Genomic DNA, 19,354 nt, shown 5'->3' with positions numbered 1-19,354 from the left:
GTTTCACCTGGGTCCTTATTGCTGTCTCCTTCCTGCTCCTGCCGGTGTCATGGTGTTGGGGAGGGTGTGTTGTGCATGGGTGGGTCCTTTGTAGGCCTCTGATTTGTAGTGGGTCCACCTGGGTCCTTATTGCTGTCTCCTCCCTGCTCCTGCTGGTGTTATGGTGTTGGGGAGGGTGTGTTGTGCATGGGTGGATCCTTTGTAGGCCTCTGATTTGCAGTGGGTCCACTGGGTCCTTATTGCTGTCTCCTCCCTGCTCCTGCTGGTGTTATGGTGTTGGGGAGGGTTTGTTGTGCATTGGTGGGTCCTTTCTAGGCCTCTGATTTGCATTGGTTTCACCTGGGCCCTTATTGCTATCTCCTCCCTGCTCTGCTGGTGTTCTGGTGTTGGGGAGGGTGTGTTGTGCATGGGTCGGCCCTTTGTAGGCCTCTGATTTGCATTGGTTTCACCCGGGTCCTTATTGCTGTCTCCTCCCTGCTCCTGCTGGTGTTATGGTGTTGGGGAGGGTGTGTTGTGCATGGGTGGCTCCTTTGTAGGCCTCTGATTTGCAGTGGGTCCACCTGGATCCTTATTGCTGTCTCCTCCCTGCTCATGCTGGTGTTATGGTGTTGGGGAGGGTGTGTGTGTGTGCATGGGTGGCTCCTTTGTAGGACTCTGATTTGCAGTGGGTCCACCTGGGTCCTTATGGCTGTCTCCTCCCTGCTCCTGCTGGTGTTATGGTGTTGGGGAGGGTGTGTTGTGCATGGGTGGCTCCTTTGTAGGCCTCTGATTTGCATTGGCTACACCTGGGCCCTTATTGCTGTCTCCTCCCTGCTCCTGCTGGTGTTATGGTGTTGGGGAGGGTGTGTTGTGCATGAGTGGCTCCTTTGTAGGACTCTGATTTGCAGTGGGTCCACCTGGGTCCTTATAGCTGTCTCCTCCCTGCTCCTGCTGGTGTAATGGTGTTGGGGAGGGTGTGTTGTGCATGGGTGGCTCCTTTGTAGGCCTCTGATTTGCAGTGGTTTCACCTGGGCCCTCATTGCTGTCTCCTCCCTGCTCCTGCTGGTGTTCGGTGTTGGGGAGGGTTTGTTGTGCATGGGTGGGTCCTTTGTAGGCCTCTGATTTGCATTGGTTTCACCTGGGTCCTTATTGCTGTCTCCTCCCTGCTCCTGCTGGTGTTATGGTGTTGGGGAGGGTGTGTTGTGCATTGGTGAGTCCTTTGTAGGCCTCTAATTTGCATTGGTTTCACCTGGGCCCTTATTGCTGTCTCCTCCCTGCTCTGCTGGTGTTCTGGTGTTGGGGAGGGTGTGTTGTGCATTGGTGAGTCCTTTGTAGGCCTCTAATTTGCATTGGTTTCACCTGGGCCCTTATTGCTGTCTCCTCCCTGCTCTGCTGGTGTTCTGGTGTTGGGGAGGGTGTGTTGTGCATGGGTGGGTCCTTTGTAGGCCTCTGATTTGCATTGGTTACACCTGGGCCCTTATTGCTGTCTCCTCCCTGCTCCTGCCGGTGTTATGGTGTTGGGGAGGGTGTGTTGTGCATGGGTGGCTCCTTTGTAGGACTCTGATTTGCAGTGGGTCCACCTGGGTCCTTATGGCTGTCTCCTCTCTGCTCCTGCTGGTGTTCTGGTGTTGGGGAGGGTGTGTTGTGCATGGGTGTTCTTTGTAGGCCTCTGATTTGCCTTGGTTACACCTGGGCCCTTATTGCTGTCTCCTCCCTGCTCCTGCTGGTGTAATGGGGTTGGGGAGGGTGTGTTGTGCATGGGTCGGTCCTTTATAGGCCTCTGATTTGCATTGGGTTCACTCGGGTCCTTATTGTTGTCTCCTCCCTGCTCCTGCTGGTGTTATGGTGTTGGGGAGGGTGTGTTGTGCATGGGTGGCTCCTTTGTAGGCCCCTGATTTGCATAGGTTTCACCTGGGCCCTTATTGCTGTCTCCTCCCTGCTCTGCTGGTGTTCTGGTGTTGGGGAGGGTGCGTTGTGCATGGGTCGGCCCTTTGTAGGCCTCTGATTTGCATTGGTTTCACCCGGGTCCTTATTGCTGTCTCCTCCCTGCTCCTGCTGGTGTTATGGTGTTGGGGAGGGCACGTTGTGCATGGGTGAGTCCTTTGTAGGCCTCTGATTTGCAGTGGGTCCACCTGGATCCTTATTGCTGTCTCCTCCCTGCTCCTGCTGGTGTTATGGTGTTGGGGAGGGTGTGTTGTGCATGGGTGGCTCCTTTGTAGGACTCTGATTTGCAGTGGGTCCACCTGGGCCCTTGTTGCTGTCTCCTCCTTGCTCCTGCTGGTGTTATGGTGTTGGGGAGGTTGTGTTGTGCATGGGTGGCTCCTTTGTAGGCCTCTGATTTGCAGTGGGTCCACCTGGGTCCTTATTGCTGTCTCCTCCCTGCTCATGCTGGGGTTATGGTATTGGGGTGGGTGTGTTGTGCATGGGTGGATCCTTTGTAGTCCTCTGATTTGCAGTGGGTCTACCTGGGTCCTTATTACTGTCTCCTCCCTGCTCCTGCTGGTGTTATGGTGTTGGGGAGGGTGTGTTGTGCATGGGTGGCTCCTTTGTAGGCCTTTGATTTGCAGTAGGTCCATCTGGGTCATTTCTGCTGTCTCCTCCCTGCTCCTGCTGGTGTTATGGTGTTGGGGAGGGTGTGTTGTGCATGGGTGGATCCTTTGTAGGCCTCTGATTTGCAGTGGGTCCACCTGGGTCCTTATTGCAGACTCCTCCCTGCTCCTGCTGGTGTTATGGTGTTGGGGAGGGTGTGTTGTGCATGTGTGGCTCCTTTGTAGGCCTCTGATTTGCAGTGGGTCCACCTGGGTCCTTATTGCTGTCTCCTCCCTGCTCCTGCTGGTGTTATGGTGTTGGGGAGGGTGTGTTGTGCATGGGTGGCTCCTTTGTAGGCCTCTGATTTGCATTGGTTTCACCTGGGCCCTCATTGCTGTCTCCTCCCTGCTCCTGCTGGTGTAATGGTGTTGGGGAGGGTGTGTTGTGCATGGGTGGCTCCTTTGTAGGACTCTGATTTGCAGTGGGTCCACCTGGATCCTTATTGCTGTCTCCTCCCTGCTCCTGCTGGTGTTATGGTGTTGGGGAGGGTGTGTTGTGCATGGGTGGCTCCTTTGTAGGCCTCTGATTTGCAGTGGGTCCACCTGGATCCTTATTGCTGTCTCCTCCCTGCTCCTGCTGGTGTTGTGGTGTTGGGGAGGGTGTGGTGTGCATTGGTGAGTCCTTTGTAGGCCTCTAATTTGCATTGGTTTCACCTGGGCCCTTATTGCTGTCTCCTCCCTGCTCTGCTGGTGTTCTGGTGTTGGGGAGGGTGTGGTGTGCATGGGTGGGTCCTTTGTAGGCCTCTGATTTGCATTGGTTTCACCTGGGTCCTTATTGCTGTCTCCTTCCTGCTCCTGCCGGTGTCATGGTGTTGGGGAGGGTGTGTTGTGCATGGGTGGGTCCTTTGTAGGCCTCTGATTTGCAGTGGGTCCACCTGGGTCCTTATGGCTGTCTCCTCCCTGCTCCTGCTGGTGGTATGGTGTTGGGGAGGGTGTGTTGTGCATGGGTGGCTCCTTTGTAGGCCTCTGATTTGCATTGGTTACACCTGGGCCCTTATTGCTGTCTCCTCCCTGCTCCTGCTGGTGTTATGGTGTTGGGGAGGGTGTGTTGTGCTTGGGTGGCTCCTTTGTAGGACTCTGATTTGCAGTGGGTCCACCTGGGTCCTTATGGCTGTCTCCTCCCTGCTCCTGCTGGTGTTATGGTGTTGGGGTGGGTGTGTTGTGCATGGGTCTGTCCTTTATAGGCCTCTGATTTGCATTGGTTTCACTTGATCCTTATTGCTGTCTCCTCCCTGCTCCTGCTGGTGTTATGGTGTTGGGGAGGGTGTGTTGTGCATGGGTGGCTCCTTTGTAGGCCTCTGATTTGCAGTAGGTCCACCTGGGTCCTTATTGCTGTCTCCTCCCTGCTCCTGCTGGTGTAATGGTGTTGGGGAGGGTGTGATGTGCATGGGTGGCTCCTTTGTAGGCCTCTGATTTGCAGTGGGTCCACCTTTGCCCTTATTACTGTCTCCTCCCTTCTCCTGCTGGTGTAATGGTGTTGGGGAGGGTGTGTTGTGCATGGGTGGCTCCTTTGTAGGCCTCTGATTTGCAGTGGTTTTACCTGGGCCCTCATTGCTGTCTCCTACCTGCTCCTGCTGGTGTTCGGTGTTGGGGAGGGTTTGTTGTGCATGGGTGGATCCTTTGTAGGCCTCTGATTTGCATTGGTTTCACCTGGGCCCTTATTGCTGTCTCCTTCCTGCTCCTGCCGGTGTCATGGTGTTGGGGAGGGTGTGTTGTGCATGGGTGGGTCCTTTGTAGGCCTCTGATTTGTAGTGGGTCCACCTGGGTCCTTATTGCTGTCTCCTCCCTGCTCCTGCTGGTGTTATGGTGTTGGGGAGGGTGTGTTGTGCATGGGTGGATCCTTTGTAGGCCTCTGATTTGCAGTGGGTCCACTGGGTCCTTATTGCTGTCTCCTCCCTGCTCCTGCTGGTGTTATGGTGTTGGGGAGGGTTTGTTGTGCATTGGTGGGTCCTTTCTAGGCCTCTGATTTGCATTGGTTTCACCTGGGCCCTTATTGCTATCTCCTCCCTGCTCTGCTGGTGTTCTGGTGTTGGGGAGGGTGTGTTGTGCATGGGTCGGCCCTTTGTAGGCCTCTGATTTGCATTGGTTTCACCCGGGTCCTTATTGCTGTCTCCTCCCTGCTCCTGCTGGTGTTATGGTGTTGGGGAGGGTGTGTTGTGCATGGGTGGCTCCTTTGTAGGCCTCTGATTTGCAGTGGGTCCACCTGGATCCTTATTGCTGTCTCCTCCCTGCTCATGCTGGTGTTATGGTGTTGGGGAGGGTGTGTGTGTGTGCATGGGTGGCTCCTTTGTAGGACTCTGATTTGCAGTGGGTCCACCTGGGTCCTTATGGCTGTCTCCTCCCTGCTCCTGCTGGTGTTATGGTGTTGGGGAGGGTGTGTTGTGCATGGGTGGCTCCTTTGTAGGCCTCTGATTTGCATTGGCTACACCTGGGCCCTTATTGCTGTCTCCTCCCTGCTCCTGCTGGTGTTATGGTGTTGGGGAGGGTGTGTTGTGCATGGGTGGCTCCTTTGTAGGCCTCTGATTTGCAGTGGGCCCACCTGGGTCCTTATTGCTGTCTCCTCCCTGCTCCTGCTGGTGTAATGGTGTTGGGGAGGGTGTGTTGTGCATGGGTGGCTCCTTTGTAGGCCTCTGATTTGCAGTGGGTCCACCTGGGCCCTTATTACTGTCTCCTCCCTGCTCCTGCTGGTGTAATGGTGTTGGGGAGGGTGTGTTGTGCATGGGTGGCTCCTTTGTAGGCCTCTGATTTGCAGTGGTTTCACCTGGGCCCTCATTGCTGTCTCCTCCCTGCTCCTGCTGGTGTTCGGTGTTGGGGAGGGTTTGTTGTGCATGGGTGGGTCCTTTGTAGGCCTCTGATTTGCATTGGTTTCACCTGGGTCCTTATTGCTGTCTCCTCCCTGCTCCTGCCGGTGTCATGGTGTTGGGGAGGGTGTGTTGTGCATTGGTGAGTCCTTTGTAGGCCTCTAATTTGCATTGGTTTCACCTGGGCCCTTATTGCTGTCTCCTCCCTGCTCTGCTGGTGTTCTGGTGTTGGGGAGGGTGTGTTGTGCATGGGTGGGTCCTTTGTAGGCCTCTGATTTGCATTGGTTTCACCTGGGTCCTTATTGCTGTCTCCTTCCTGCTCCTGCCGGTGTCATGGTGTTGGGGAGGGTGTGTTGTGCATGGGTGGGTCCTTTGTAGGCCTCTGATTTGCAGTGGGTCCACCTGGGTCCTTATGGCTGTCTCCTCCCTGCTCCTGCTGGTGTTATGGTGTTGGGGAGGGTGTGTTGTGCATGGGTGGCTCCTTTGTAGGCCTCTGATTTGCATTGGTTACACCTGGGCCCTTATTGCTGTCTCCTCCCTGCTCCTGCTGGTGTTATGGTGTTGGGGAGGGTGTGTTGTGCATGGGTGGCTCCTTTGTAGGACTCTGATTTGCAGTGGGTCCACCTGGGTCCTTATGGCTGTCTCCTCTCTGCTCCTGCTGGTGTTCTGGTGTTGGGGAGGGTGTGTTGTGCATGGGTGTTCTTTGTAGGCCTCTGATTTGCCTTGGTTACACCTGGGCCCTTATTGCTGTCTCCTCCCTGCTCCTGCTGGTGTAATGGGGTTGGGGAGGGTGTGTTGTGCATGGGTCGGTCCTTTATAGGCCTCTGATTTGCATTGGGTTCACTCGGGTCCTTATTGTTGTCTCCTCCCTGCTCCTGCTGGTGTTATGGTGTTGGGGAGGGTGTGTTGTGCATGGATGGCTCCTTTGTAGGCCTCTGATTGGCATTGGTTTCACCTGGGTCCTTATTGCTGTCTCCTCCCTGCTCCTGCTGGTGTTATAGTGTTGGGGAGGATGTGTTGTGCATGGGTGGCTCCTTTGTAGGCCTCTGATTTGCATAGGTTTCACCTGGGCCCTTATTGCTGTCTCCTCCCTGCTCTGCTGGTGTTCTGGTGTTGGGGAGGGTGTGTTGTGCATGGGTCGGCCCTTTGTAGGCCTCTGATTTGCATTGGTTTCACCCGGGTCCTTATTGCTGTCTCCTCCCTGCTCCTGCTGGTGTTATGGTGTTGGGGAGGGCACGTTGTGCATGGGTGAGTCCTTTGTAGGCCTCTGATTTGCAGTGGGTCCACCTGGATCCTTATTGGTGTCTCCTCCCTGCTCCTGCTGGTGTTATGGTGTTGGGGAGGGTGTGTTGTGCATGGGTGGCTCCTTTGTAGGACTCTGATTTGCAGTGGGTCCACCTGGGCCCTTGTTGCTGTCTCCTCCCTGCTCCTGCTGGTGTTATGGTGTTGGGGAGGTTGTGTTGTGCATGGGTGGCTCCTTTGTAGGCCTCTGATTTGCAGTGGGTCCACCTGGGTCCTTATTGCTGTCTCCTCCCTGCTCATGCTGGTGTTATGGTATTGGGGTGGGTGTGTTGTGCATGGGTGGATCCTTTGTAGTCCTCTGATTTGCAGTGGGTCTACCTGGGTCCTTATTACTGTCTCCTCCCTGCTCCTGCTGGTGTTATGGTGTTGGGGAGGGTGTGTTGTGCATGGGTGGCTCCTTTGTAGGCCTTTGATTTGCAGTAGGTCCATCTGGGTCATTTCTGCTGTCTCCTCCCTGCTCCTGCTGGTGTTATGGTGTTGGGGAGGGTGTGTTGTGCATGGGTGGATCCTTTGTAGGCCTCTGATTTGCAGTGGGTCCACCTGGGTCCTTATTGCTGACTCCTCCCTGCTCCTGCTGGTGTTATGGTGTTGGGGAGGGTGTGTTGTGCATGTGTGGCTCCTTTGTAGGCCTCTGATTTGCAGTGGGTCCACCTGGGTCCTTATTGCTGTCTCCTCCCTGCTCCTGCTGGTGTTATGGTGTTGGGGAGGGTGTGTTGTGCATGGGTGGCTCCTTTGTAGGCCTCTGATTTGCATTGATTTCACCTGGGCCCTCATTGCTGTCTCCTCCCTGCTCCTGCTGGTGTAATGGTGTTGGGGAGGGTGTGTTGTGCATGGGTGGCTCCTTTGTAGGACTCTGATTTGCAGTGGGTCCACCTGGATCCTTATTGCTGTCTCCTCCCTGCTCCTGCTGGTGTTATGGTGTTGGGGAGGGTGTGTTGTGCATGGGTGGCTCCTTTGTAGGCCTCTGATTTGCAGTGGGTCCACCTGGATCCTTATTGCTGTCTCCTCCCTGCTCCTGCTGGTGTTATGGTGTTGGGGAGGGTGTGTTGTGCATTGGTGAGTCCTTTGTAGGCCTCTCATTTGCATTGGTTTCACCTGGGCCCTTATTGCTGTCTCCTCCCTGCTCTGCTGGTGTTCTGGTGTTGGGGAGGGTGTGGTGTGCATGGGTGGGTCCTTTGTAGGCCTCTGATTTGCATTGGTTTCACCTGGGTCCTTATTGCTGTCTCCTTCCTGCTCCTGCCGGTGTCATGGTGTTGGGGAGGGTGTGTTGTGCATGGGTGGGTCCTTTGTAGGCCTCTGATTTGCAGTGGGTCCACCTGGGTCCTTATGGCTGTCTCCTCCCTGCTCCTGCTGGTGGTATGGTGTTGGGGAGGGTGTGTTGTGCATGGGTGGCTCCTTTGTAGGCCTCTGATTTGCATTGGTTACACCTGGGCCCTTATTGCTGTCTCCTCCCTGCTCCTGCTGGTGTTATGGTGTTGGGGAGGGTGTGTTGTGCATGGGTGGCTCCTTTGTAGGACTCTGATTTGCAGTGGGTCCACCTGGGTCCTTATGGCTGTCTCCTCCCTGCTCCTGCTGGTGTTATGGTGTTGGGGTGGGTGTGTTGTGCATGGGTCTGTCCTTTATAGGCCTCTGATTTGCATTGGTTTCACTTGATCCTTATTGCTGTCTCCTCCCTGCTCCTGCTGGTGTTATGGTGTTGGGGAGGGTGTGTTGTGCATGGGTGGCTCCTTTGTAGGCCTCTGATTTGCAGTAGGTCCACCTGGGTCCTTATTGCTGTCTCCTCCCTGCTCCTGCTGGTGTAATGGTGTTGGGGAGGGTGTGATGTGCATGGGTGGCTCCTTTGTAGGCCTCTGATTTGCAGTGGGTCCACCTTTGCCCTTATTACTGTCTCCTCCCTTCTCCTGCTGGTGTAATGGTGTTGGGGAGGGTGTGTTGTGCATGGGTGGCTCCTTTGTAGGCCTCTGATTTGCAGTGGTTTTACCTGGGCCCTCATTGCTGTCTCCTACCTGCTCCTGCTGGTGTTCGGTGTTGGGGAGGGTTTGTTGTGCATGGGTGGATCCTTTGTAGGCCTCTGATTTGCATTGGTTTCTCCTGGGCCCTTATTGCTGTCTCCTTCCTGCTCCTGCCGGTGTCATGGTGTTGGGGAGGGTGTGTTGTGCATGGGTGGGTCCTTTGTAGGCCTCTGATTTGCATTGGTTTCACCTGGGTCCTTATTGCTGTCTCCTTCCTGCCGGTGTCATGGTGTTGGGGAGGGTGTGTTGTGCATGGGTGGGTCCTTTGTAGGCCTCTGATTTGTAGTGGGTCCACCTGGGTCCTTATTGCTGTCTCCTCCCTGCTCCTGCTGGTGTTATGGTGTTGGGGAGGGTGTGTTGTGCATGGGTGGATCCTTTGTAGGCCTCTGATTTGCAGTGGGTCCACTGGGTCCTTATTGCTGTCTCCTCCCTGCTCCTGCTGGTGTTATGGTGTTGGGGAGGGTTTGTTGTGCATTGGTGGGTCCTTTCTAGGCCTCTGATTTGCATTGGTTTCACCTGGGCCCTTATTGCTATCTCCTCCCTGCTCTGCTGGTGTTCTGGTGTTGGGGAGGGTGTGTTGTGCATGGGTCGGCCCTTTGTAGGCCTCTGATTTGCATTGGTTTCACCCGGGTCCTTATTGCTGTCTCCTCCCTGCTCCTGCTGGTGTTATGGTGTTGGGGAGGGTTTGTTGTGCATGGGTGGCTCCTTTGTAGGCCTCTGATTTGCAGTGGGTCCACCTGGATCCTTATTGCTGTCTCCTCCCTGCTCATGCTGGTGTTATGGTGTTGGGGAGGGTGTGTGTGTGTGCATGGGTGGCTCCTTTGTAGGACTCTGATTTGCAGTGGGTCCACCTGGGTCCTTATGGCTGTCTCCTCCCTGCTCCTGCTGGTGTTATGGTGTTGGGGAGGCTGTGTTGTGCATGGGTGGCTCCTTTGTAGGCCTCTGATTTGCATTGGCTACACCTGGGCCCTTATTGCTGTCTCCTCCCTGCTCCTGCTGGTGTTATGGTGTTGGGGAGGGTGTGTTGTGCATGGGTGGCTCCTTTGTAGGACTCTGATTTGCATTGGTTTCACCTGGGCCCTTGTTGCTGTCTCCTCCCTGCTCCTGCTGGTGTTATGGTGTTGGGGAGGGTGTGTTGTGCATGGGTGGCTCCTTTGTAGGACTCTGATTTGCAGTGGGTCCACCTGGATCCTTATTGCTGTCTCCTCCCTGCTCATGCTGGTGTTATGGTGTTGGGGAGGGTGTGTGTGTGTGCATGGGTGGCTCCTTTGTAGGACTCTGATTTGCAGTGGGTCCACCTGGGTCCTTATGGCTGTCTCCTCCCTGCTCCTGCTGGTGTTATGGTGTTGGGGAGGCTGTGTTGTGCATGGGTGGCTCCTTTGTAGGCCTCTGATTTGCATTGGCTACACCTGGGCCCTTGTTGCTGTCTCCTCCCTGCTCCTGCTGGTGTTATGGTGTTGGGGAGGGTGTGTTGTGCATGGGTGGCTCCTTTGTAGGCCTCTGATTTGCAGTGGGTCCACCTGGGTCCTTATTGCTGTCTCCTCCCTGCTCCTGCTGGTGTTATGGTGTTGGGGAGGGTGTGTTGTGCATGGGTGGCTCCTTTGTAGGCCTCTGATTTGCAGTGGGTCCACCTGGGTCCTTATTGCTGTCTCCTCCCTGCTCATGCTGGTGTTATGGTGTTGGGGAGGGTGTGTTGTGCATGGGTGGCTCCTTTGTAGGCCTCTGATTTGCATTGGTTTCACCTGGGTCCTTATTGCTGTCTCCTCCCTGCTCCTGCTGGTGTTATGGTGTTGGGGAGGGTGTGTTGTGCATGGGTGGCTCCTTTGTAGGCCTCTGATTTGCAGTGGGTCCACCTGGGTCCTTTTTGCTGTCTCCTCCCTGCTCCTGCTGGTGTTATGATGTTGGGGAGGGTGTGTTGTGCATGGGTGGCTCCTTTGTAGGCCTCTGATTTGCAGTGGGTCCACCTGGGTCCTTATTGCTGTCGCCTCCCTGCTCCTGCTGGTGTTATGGTGTTGGGGAGGGTGTGTTGTGCATGGGTGGCTCCTTTGTGGGCCTCTGATTTGCATTGGTTTCACCTGGGCCCTTATTGCTGTCTCCTTCCTGCTCCTGCCGGTGTAATGGTGTTGGGGAGGGTCTTTTGTGCATGGGTGGGTCCTTTGTAGGCCTCTGATTTGCATTGGTTTCACCTGGGTCCTTATTGCTGTCTCCTCCCTGCTCCCTCCTGCTGGTGTTATGGTGTTGGGGAGGGTGTGTTGTGCATGGGTGGATCCTTTGTAGGCCTCTGATTTGCAGTGGGTCCACCTGGGTCCTTATTGCTGTCTCCTCCCTGCTCCTGCTGGTGTTATGGTGTTGGGGAGGGTGTGTTGTGCATGGGTGGCTCCTTTGTAGGCCTCTGATTTGCAGTGGGTCCACCTGGGTCCTTATTGCTGTCTCCTCCCTGCTCCTGCTGGTGTAATGGTGTTGGGGAGGGTGTGTTGTGCATGGGTGGCTCCTTTGTAGGCCTCTGATTTGCAGTGGGTCCACCTGGGCCCTTATTACTGTCTCCTCCGTGCTCCTGCTGGTGTAATGGTGTTGGGGAGGGTGTGTTGTGCATGGGTGGCTCCTTTGTAGGCCTCTGATTTGCAGTGGTTTCACCTGGGCCCTCATTGCTGTCTCCTCCCTGCTCCTGCTGGTGTTCGGTGTTGGGGAGGGTTTGTTGTGCATGGGTGGGTCCTTTGTAGGCCTCTGATTTGCATTGGTTTCACCTGGGTCCTTATTGCTGTCTCCTCCCTGCTCCTGCCGGTGTCATGGTGTTGGGGAGGGTGTGTTGTGCATGGGTGGGTCCTTTGTAGGCCTCTGATTTGTAGTGGGTCCACTTGGGTCCTTATTGCTGTCTCCTCCCTGCTCCTGCTGGTGTTATGGTGTTGGGGAGGGTGTGTTGTGCATGGGTGGATCCTTTGTAGGCCTCTGATTTGCAGTGGGTCCACCTGGGTCCTTATTGCTGTCTCCTCCCTGCTCCTGCTGGTGTTATGGTGTTGGGGAGGGTGTGTTGTGCATTGGTGGGTCCTTTGTAGGCCTCTGATTTGCATTGGTTTCACCTGGGCCCTTATTGCTGTCTCCTCCCTGCTCTGCTGGTGTTCTGGTGTTGGGGAGGGTGTGTTATGCATGGGTCGGCCCTTTGTAGGCCTCTGATTTGCATTGGTTTCACCCGGGTCCTTATTGCTGTCTCCTCCCTGCTCCTGCTGGTGTTATGGTGTTGGGGAGGGTGTGTTGTGCATGGGTGGCTCCTTTGTAGGCCTCTGATTTGCAGTGGGTCCACCTGGATCCTTATTGCTGTCTCCTCCCTGCTCATGCTGGTGTTATGGTGTTGGGGAGGGTGTGTTGTGCATGGGTGGCTCCTTTGTAGGACTCTGATTTGCAGTGGGTCCACCTGGGTCCTTATGGTCTCCTCCCTTCTCCTGCTGGTGTTCTGGTGTTGGGGAGAGTGTGTTGTGCATGGGTGGGTCCTTTGTAGGCCTCTGATTTGCATTGGTTACACCTGGATCCTTATTGCTGTCTCCTCCCTGCTCATGCTGGTGTTATGGTGTTGGGGAGGGTGTGTTGTGCATGGGTGGCTCCTTTGTAGGCCTCTGATTTGCAGTGGGTCCACCTGGGTCCTTATTGCTGTCTCCTCCCTGCTCCTGCTGGTGTAATGGTGTTGGGGAGGGTGTGTTGTGCATGGATGGGTCCTTTGTAGGCCTCTGATTTGCAGTGGGTCCACCTGGGTCCTTATGGCTGTCTCCTCCCTGCTCCTGCTGGTGTTATGGTGTTGGGGTGGGTGTGTTGTGCATGGGTCGGTCCTTTATAGGCCTCTGATTTGCATTGGTTTCACTCGATCCTTATTGCTGTCTCCTCCCTGCTCCTGCTGGTGTTATGGTGTTGGGGAGGGTGTGTTGTGCATGGGTGGCTCCTTTGTAGGCCTCTGATTTGCAGTGGGTCCACCTGGGTCCTTATTGCTGTCCCCTCCCTGCTCCTGCTGGTGTTCGGTGTTGGGGAGGGTTTGTTGTGCATGGGTGGATCCTTTGTAGGCCTCTGATTTGCATTGGTTTCACCTGGGCCCTTATTGCTGTCTCCTTCCTGCTCCTGCCGGTGTCATGGTGTTGGGGAGGGTGTGTTGTGCATGGGTGGGTCCTTTGTAGGCCTCTGATTTGCATTGGTTTCACTTGGGTCCTTATTGCTGTCTCCTTCCTGCTCCTGCCGGTGTCATGGTGTTGGGGAAAGTGTGTTGTGCATGGGTGGGTCCTTTGTAGGCCTCTGATTTGCATCCGTTTCGCCTGGATCCTTATTGCTGTCTCCTTCCTGCTCCTGCTGGTGTCATGGTGTTGGGGAGGGTGTGTTGTGCATGGGTGGGTTCTTTGTAGGCCTCTGATTTGCATTGGTTTTACCTGGGCCCTTATTGCTGTGCCCTGTGTTCTTTTACCTCCAGCATTTGGCTAGGGGTATTTTCGGCGGATTATCCGCCGCTTTTCTGGCACTAACAGCGCCTATGCCAGACTCGTGATTGCTCTGTTATAGCGCAAATGGATACTGGCGCATTTACAGCCGATGCTTTTACAGCCGGCTTTACTTGCGCCGGCTGTGATGGTGCCAGCGTTATTTGTACTTGTGATCCGACGGACCCTTAAATCCGGCGCTGATAGCGTTACAGCCGGATTTAAGGGTTACTGCCAAACTCGTGATGAGGCCTGAATGTTGCTTATGTCGGTGGGAATTCCTTTCTTTAAAATGTCATGACTGCTTCGAACTACCTGTGAGCTCTGTGGCAGTTGGGGTCTATGGCACCCTGTGTCACCTTTTCCCTTTTTGTACACAAAATACATGTGTTTCCCTTTCAAAGAAGTGCATTTTAGGAAAAGGTGCTTCCTTAGAGGATTGTTTTTTCTCTGTCTGGTTGTCTGGAGGTCTGCCTTACAAGTGCCTATCCTTGCAGCTCTATTATTTGCTTGGGCATTAATGCAGTGTATGGGATTGCTAGCTGCAGCAGTTGATTTGCCACCTCAGGATATGCAGTGAAATACGGGTCCCTGCGATATGCCACAGCTTTGGTGGTCTTATCTGCTGTGTCATTGCCAAAAAAATGAGGTCTGCATTTTGAGTGTGGGTGGTGCATTTAGCCATGTGGAGAACCCTGAATGTGTACGGTGGTGGTTGCATAGACGGAATCAGAATATATGGTCTCTAGGCACCCCTGGGATGCCTCCAACATTTCAATATCGCTTGCCAGTCTCCTGATTAATCTTCAATGGCCCATCAAATAAGAGGGCCTCCCCTTCCTCAAGTCCATCCTCTCTTGCCCAGATTAAATTTGACAGTGGCATATTAGATTCTGTGATGAAGGGTCAATTTCCTACACTCTCGTAAAATGGCCCATACTCTCACATGACCGACACGGTCCTGGTCCCCTGAATCTTGGCCCCATCCCTCCAAAACCTCCACCTCCTCTACCTATTTGCCCTCTTTTGAATTACCTTCTACCTCATTGGTAACCTCCCTGATAACCTCTGTTGTCTGGATAGCCTTGATACCCTCCTGTCCACTCTGGTACAATTTTCATTTCCACTGGTGCCATTCGCAGTTCCACCTACCCTACAAGTGGGCCCATAATCACTGCTCGTTCTATGCTCAAATTCAATAATTTATTCTATGATAACTTCTTCTGCGCATTGTCAACTACTTCCTTCTCTTTCTCCTGCCTTTGCCTGCAATTATGTACTATAATTACCTGAATCTCTGCTCAACTCTTCGTCTCAATCCCTACTAACTTGTACAAGTCTTTCTGACCTGCCTTTGGAAGTCCTTTCTTTAACACATGTTAGAATATTTGTATAGTCTTATCCTAGGGTTCCCCTGTGTCCACCCTCCATATTGCCTGAATATGGAGTCGGTGTTGTGCCGGGCCTTTGTCTTCTTTCATAGTGTATGCCATAATTGAATAGATGTTCAGTGTATTATGATATGCTGCATTTAGAGCCGCCCACTTTAGCCGAACATTTGTTAAAATTCACCCCAACATGTCTGACATTGCCCATTCATACCCTTGGATACCCTGCTTTTTTCCAACTATCATCCGTTTGATCTCCTAATAATACGGTGAACATTAGTCTGGTCAAGTGTCTGGTGTGTCTGTTACACACCGAGGAGAGTTTGTGCCCAGGAGTTTGTATCATGAGGAAAAGAGTCTTTCTACACTGTGTGCCTAAGAACTTGTGCTGTGCTGTAAGGAGAAGAGTCTTTCCACCCTTTCACCTGCACTGGTGCCTCACCCCTCCAGCTAGTGCCCGCCTTCATAACCATCTCGAAAAGCGGAGCTTAGTGGAGCATGGTCGAATGTCTTGTGCCGGGTGGTCGGGGGACCTAATGAAAGAAGGACGGACCCTGAGGTGTGCAAAGTCTAGGACAGATGCTGACGGAAAATGAAGCTCGAAATGGACAAATATGACAAACCATTCATCAGCGCCACAAGTGGAAGCTCAGACGCCAAACTTGGTCGAAGCGGGTAAGAATTTTTGAAAAAAGGCAAAATTGAACATTCTGCTGCATCTATTCCCCTAAACCCTTGCCTTCGGGGTCAGTGATATCTCCTAAATTGACAAAAACACTCATATCCCCCGCGCAACAACCAACGCACCCAGAAAATCCACCTTTGCTTGGGCGGGCCAATGAGGGAAGATGACAAGGCGCACACTCTGGTTCCCAGTCAAGTTTTCCTGCTGTAGCAACAAATTGTCTTCTCCTCCAAACGTTTTCTTGACTCCATCAATCATCAGGGAGGCTGTGTTTCTTTTCCTTTTCAGGCGTGTCTAGTTACATTTCCTTTTCAGATGTTTCAGGTTAATTCACATTGATGTCTCTAAGGATTCTGGTACTTGTATTCTCACACTTTTTTCAATTGCAGGTGACTGGGAAACAACTCCCTCCAAAGCACAAATCTTACCCTTGATAGGGGGAGTGGAAAAACCATGTTTATGGCTCTCCATAGTGTTCACCTGAAAAGGAAATGAAGACACGCCTGAAAAGGTAAAGAAATATAGTCTCACTGAAGATTGATTGAGTCATGAAAACGTTCGTTTGGAGGATAAGTCAATGCAGGAAAACTTGACTGGCAACAGAGTGTGCGCCTTGTCACTCATTCTATTCTTAACCAATGTTCCAGGAGTCCCGGGCTCAAAAGGCTGCAGCACCAGGGCCATCATGCCTTACAATGGAGAGCCATAAACATGGCTTTCCCCCTCCCCCTATCCAGGGTAAGATTTGTACTATGGAGGGAGTTGTTGCCAGTCACCTGCAACAGAAACAAAGTGCGAAAAAATACAAGTACCAGAATCCTTAGAGACATTTTGTCAATTAACCTGCAACACCTGAAAAGGAAATGAAGACACGCCTGAAAAGGTAAAGAAACACAGCCTCCCTGAAGATTGATGGAGTCATGAAAACGTTTGTTTGGAGGAGAAGTCAATGCAGGAAAACTTGACTGGCAACAGAGTGCGCGCCTTGTCACTCATTCTTAACTAATGAGGGACGTGAGACAACAACGGGGAGAAATCACACATGTTCATTGACAGTTGTAGATGAGCTGTGGTTGCCGTTTGTATTTGGCTCTGAGAAAAATACAAAGCCTACTCAGTTGGCATGGCTACTGGCAGAAGAAGGCGAGCCAGATGAAATTGAGAGGCAAGTGCCGTGGAGCTCTGACAAAGGGATAAGGATTGGTCCGCTAAACTGTGACCCCCAATGACCGATAGTACGGGAGTGTGACCTGGAACTTGGTGTATACATGAATTGTCCAGCAGCCCCGGAATCACAACGTGATGGTGTCCCCCTCAAGCTCGGGGAGCTGACTGAGCAAGGAAAATTAGCGTTGCCGACGCCAGCGGGAAAAACGATATTTACAGAGGTGCAGTAGCATAGACTCCCCACCCCCCGCATAGATTCTTGGACCTGTAAGAGAAATGTACTCACAAATTCAATTAATTTAGATCAACCGTAACACGCTCTCAATGCAAAGTCGTGGTTACGGGACATCAGGAGTCCGAAAAAAGTGCTACAACGGCCATCACTGCAGCTGTTAATGAAAATGATTTGCCGGCAATGGCACCAGTATAGGAGGAGAGAATTGGCAAAATCATAGCAGTGAATTGAATGAGGCGCAAGAGGAATCAATTCAAATTCAAGTTAATTCAGCAAGATCTTTGAAGCAAATCCTAGGTCAACCATTGCAGAAATCAACAGGGGTAGAAGCAGACAAAACACCCTAAATCACTGCGGGTTTATCGCAAATTGATATCAAGGGGCACTGGCACAAGTGCTGCATTACCGTCATTCTTTCAGCCAAAAATAACCACCACCAGCTGTGATTTGGCGCTGGGGGATCTCTCGGATGCTGAGTTGCTCGGGGGATTGGATGTGATTAGTAGAAGCAAAAATGAGTCTCCTGGAATTCAAAGTGAAAATGTGAGTGGAGCAGGAGTGGAGAGAACTCCCAAACAATGAGGTGAAACAGAACCAAAAAGAAATCGCAGCTGAGACCTCTGGAGTGTGGATGGCCAACCCCCGGCAACAAGCCCGAGTAGAGGCAGTTGGTGATCATGTGGACCCGGCGTGCCATGCAAGTAATAAGAGTGAGTCTTTGGGCAATGACCTGCTGGGTCGTGGGAATACATAGTGAGCCCTTCAATAGCTTGGTCATTGCAAGAGCAGATACACATAGGCCGGGCGCAAAAACACACAAACAATGACGATGGCAACCAGACAAATCATTCCGTCATTGAGGTGATTTAGAACATGGGACGAACATCTCAGGTGTTCTTGATCTGCGGATGATCTGTTGCGTGTGGAAGAGGAGGTAAGACATTGTTGGGATGGGGATCTATCAATGTCCAACACACGTACATCACAGCCCCTACGAAGCAGTGTGTCTGGAAGCTCTTCAGGAGTAATCTTCTCTAATGTAAATATGATCGAACACAAACATGGATTTGAACATTCGAGCATGTGTGCAAAAAGTAAGCCTGATCTGCTCACCGTGATGTCGACAACAACTATAGCCCTGGCCCCTTTTGCTAAACTATATGAAAACAAATGACACACTTAAGGATCACACAACCCTCCTAGCTATGATACATACCAAATAGATTTTTTTGGAAGGCATTATCACGGCAGAGAACTTGGAACCCAAGAGAAAAATACTGAAGTCCCCCAAGAAAGTGGGGATGTGCAACCAACTATTGTGAAACCTCAATTAGGAATTAGTAGAATAACACAAACTGTGAATATTTCTCAATTGGATCTTACCGAAGGTTCAATTATTCCAGTAAACAATAACTTGTAATTAACAACGATGGATGAGGGTTCATTCTGACCCCTTAACAAAGAATCGTGAAGCAAGTGATACTTCAGAACTTGAGGTGGTGGAAATTCAAATAAGCCCCCCTCGAGTGGAGCTTGTTGAAACCAATCTTTCGCAATATGCGATCAGAAGAAAACACGTTCCTTGCAGAGCAGTGTACGGCGAGAGCAGCAGCCGCCTTGCATGGATAAGCATCAATGATTTCAGGTGTTAAGAACTAATTCTCTCAACATCAGTAAGGAGTTAGAGAAAGCAGCACCAAAAAAGAAATCTCCCAATGCCCTCAGTTCCTTCCAAAAGGCGGCAGTGCTGCTTATTCCAGCAAGCACGGAGCAGATAATAATCGAGGCAGCGGAGGAGCAGATCTTAGCCCGACTACTCAAACCCTAATGAACCTGTCAACCTACTCAATGCAAGAGCATGAAGACTGTTCCCCAGGTTCACCCTTGATGACCAACAAGTCTCCACCTTCCCTTACCTTGTCGTAGAAAAGAAAAAAAGCAGCAAACTCTAATCACCCACGATCTGAAAATGTGTATCACATTGGTTGGGAAATAGAGCAAGGCTTAGAAAATAGTGTAGATGTGAAAAACCTGCAAAGAAGAAAGCCAAGGGTCGGTAAAGTACCTGACCATAGATCAATCATGGCTGAAAAATCTAGTAAGGAATGAAGAGGGCAACCAAATAAGGAGTAAATACAACCATGGTATAGACCAAAAATGTCAGACAACTGCTCTGAAAGAAGAGTAGTAAATGGGACCGGATCTAATTGTCATTCAACCTGACACGCATCTCTTACCTCTCCTATGGTGAAGCGTCCTGCTGGGGGACCGGCCCAGCATCGGCAGGGATTGCGCTTGCCCTCAGTCCCCACGCCTGCCTGCAGGCCGTGCTTGCCCGTTGCCGCCATGCCTCTCCGGCGCTTTGTCGGCTTCCCAGCTTGGCGGGATCCGTGGCGCTGTTGGCCTCGTTCTTCTTGGGGGCGGCCATGGCACTTACTGTCCAGATGGAGTCCCGGCCACTCACGTGACCACTCACGTGACCGCTCGCACAACGCTCCACAACACAGAGAGGGGTCGCGCGTCGGTCATGTGATGCGAGCCTGGCAATCACGTGACTCAGAACAGCGATCACGTGACCAGGAAGTCACGGAATAAAAGAAGCCTGATTCATTTGCTCAGTGCTTCTCAGCTGTCCTGACAGCGTTTGGCGTCTCCTGTATTTTTGAACTTGCTATTCTTGACCTCTGGATTTTTGACCTTGTTTCTGGCTCTGGACTGCTTTGGATTTGCCCTCCTGGATTTGATG

At 52.4% G+C, this 19,354-nt stretch overlaps 1 long non-coding RNA gene across 1 annotated transcript in view; it reads right to left on the bottom strand.

Annotated features, from left to right (window-relative positions):
- LOC138552153 (uncharacterized) overlaps positions 1–19,097 on the bottom strand; it is a 147,065-nt gene extending 127,968 nt beyond the window's left edge. Inside the window, exon 1 of the long non-coding RNA XR_011295849.1 lies at positions 18,846–19,097. This is a non-coding gene — a long non-coding RNA (uncharacterized lncRNA). The remainder of the gene's footprint in view (positions 1–18,845) is intronic.
- Positions 19,098–19,354: the final 257 nt, after the last annotated feature.

The sequence above is a fragment of the Ambystoma mexicanum genome, chromosome 1q (assembly GCF_040938575.1).
Source record: "Ambystoma mexicanum isolate Mex_15411 chromosome 1q, UKY_AmexF1_1, whole genome shotgun sequence".
Taxonomy (NCBI): Eukaryota; Metazoa; Chordata; class Amphibia; order Caudata; family Ambystomatidae; genus Ambystoma; species Ambystoma mexicanum.
The sequence above is the reverse complement of the archived record's forward strand: the minus strand, read 5'-3'. Positions and strand labels throughout refer to the sequence as shown.